Below are 2,687 nucleotides of genomic sequence, written 5' to 3'. Positions count from 1 at the left end.
CCGTACCCCAGATTTGGCTCCCTATGACTTCTGGCTTTTCCCCAAATTAAAATCATCTTTGAAAGGGAAGAGATTTCAGACCATTTATGAGATTCAAGAAAATACAATGGGGCAGCTGATGGCTATTGGGAGAACTGTGTGAGTTTCCCAGGTGCCTACTTTGAAGGAGACTGAGACATCATTGTCCCATGTACAATGTTTCTTTTGTCTTGTATCTTCTTCAATAAATGACTTTATTTTTCATATTGCATGGCTGGATATGAATCTGAAGGATATGAATCATTTCTGGACTGACCTCATAATACTAAAATATTTAAATGTTTTACTAGATCCAAACCAAATAATGGAAAGCAAATAGTTAACAAAATTTGTAAAAATAATAATAATAAATCTATTAAATATATTTTTAAAATATAATTAGTATTATAGGAAAAACTGTAGTGCCTTATAGAAGAATACCAAAAAGTAAAAGAAGAAATTTACAAATACTTATTTGCAAATAATTACATTTAAATTATTATTTTCCTACATTTATCATTCCTTTTGTGTTTTAATTAATGGATTCTATTTTTTAATTTTATTTTAATTATTGTTCAAGTACAATTTTCTACATTTTACTCCCTTCCCAGCCCATCCACCCAGCCCTCCCCCCTCCCTCCCATTTCCACCTGCCCCTAGTTTTTGTCCATGTGTTCTTTGTACTTGTTCCTGTATGGACTTTATTTTTTAAAACAGTTTTAAGTTTACAGAAAAGTTGAGCAGAAAGTACAGGGAGTTCTCATATAATCCCTCTCCCCCCATCCTTATCCCAGTTTCCACTTTTATTAAAATTTTGCTTTAATGTGCTATAGTTGCACAATTAATGAACCAATATTAATACAATAGTATTAACTAAAGTCCATGGTTTACATTAGGGTTCACTCTGTGTGTTACACAGTTCTGTGGGTTTGGACAAATGCAAGCATCTACCTGCAGGTATCTACCATGTCAGGTATCTACCATGACAGTATTATACAGAGTAGTTTCACTCCTCACAAAACCCTCTGCTTCACCTATTCATCTCACCCCCTTCTCTCTCCTGGAACTCCTGGCACTCCTGGCAACTTTATTATCTCCATAATTATGTCTTTCCAAGAATGTAATATAGTTGGAATCATACAGTATGTAGCTGTTTCAGATTGGTTTCTTTGCATTTAAAATTCCTCCATGCCTTTTGATGGCTTGATAGATTATTCTGTTTTACTGCTGAATAATACCCCACTGTATTGATATACTAAAGTTTGTTTATCTATTCACTCATTAAATGACAACTGACTAGTTGCTTCTAATTTTTGAATGATATCACATTCTTTTCTTCTGTCCTTCAGTACAAATTACATTAATAAATAGGAAAGGTAACAGTGGGCAACACTATTATTTTGTTTTTGAATTTAAAAGGAAGAGACCTACATACTTCATTCAAATACAAATATTAGCTTTGGGTTTATATGTGTTAATCATTCTTCTTCACATTTTTCCAGATTCTTAGAACTGTGTATGATTTAAATATATATATATGTTGTAAAAGATCAAAGAAGGGAGATTCTTTCAGGAATTAGCTATCTCTCTATTCAAATCTTGTTTTCAATATGTAAATAAGGTTTTATAGTGTTTTAAAGTAGTTTTTCTGAACCATTTTATGTATTTTTTAGAAAACTTTAAATGCTTATCAGTGTAAGGCAATATATAAATAACCAACGCATCTTTCCCATCTTGACTTTGCAAAATTATCTAGTTTGCATTGTTAGTAGAACTCAATTGATTTGAATGTGTGTGTATATATGGATACATATGTATCTGTGTGTACATTATATATAAATTCATACAAATTTTTTCTAGTCACTTTCTCAAATATTTCAATTAATTCTGGTTCTTTTTTTCCTTTTAATTGTTGCACTGTGATATTTTTTCAGGTTAGAAACCTAAGACCACATTTGCCCCATAGAAAATATATTTTTGAAAGCTTCCAGTTTCTGAAATGAGCTGTGTAACATATCTTTTACTTTGTTCAATGTATTCTTTATTTTTTTTTCATGTACAGTACACTTTTATTCTGGCATGGATTCTTTCATGCAGATACTTTTTTTATGTCTGCATTTCCAGCATTTGATCACATGAAACTCTAGTATTTAATAGGTTTTAGGATTTAGTGGTTGTTCAAGCAAACTGTTGCAGAGTAATAAGTGAAAGGATATGAGATCAGTTTTGCTGAAGAATGTGGTATTTGGCTGCATTATCAAATCCCATTGTTCCCTGTGGTAGCACTGATTTCTAGGGCCCTTTATCATTAAAACACTCCTGATTAAATAAAATTGAACTGATACTTATAAAAATACTAGATATGATTTAGACTAAATTAATAAATCTTTCTACTAGGTTTGTGCATATTATATTACATGGAATATTCTGTCATCAAATTTTACTCTGTACTAATATACTTCTCAATGGCCTGAAATCATAGGAACTCTTACCTCCACCATGGTTAAGTGAAATGTATTATGCAATTTACTGTTTCTATAGCCCTAGGACCCAGCAGATAATTGGATGCTGGAAAAAGCAGTCTTAGTTTCAAGGTCTGTCATCTACTCTGCACACAGATTGGCAGTCCCCATTCCATCACCCAGAGGCCACTCTGATTCTGAATTCAA

The sequence above is a fragment of the Phyllostomus hastatus genome, unplaced genomic scaffold (assembly GCF_019186645.2).
Source record: "Phyllostomus hastatus isolate PE091 unplaced genomic scaffold, TTU_PhHast_1.1 phas_scaffold_129, whole genome shotgun sequence".
In the NCBI taxonomy this organism is placed as follows: Eukaryota; Metazoa; Chordata; class Mammalia; order Chiroptera; family Phyllostomidae; genus Phyllostomus; species Phyllostomus hastatus.
The sequence above is the reverse complement of the archived record's forward strand: the minus strand, read 5'-3'. Positions refer to the sequence as shown.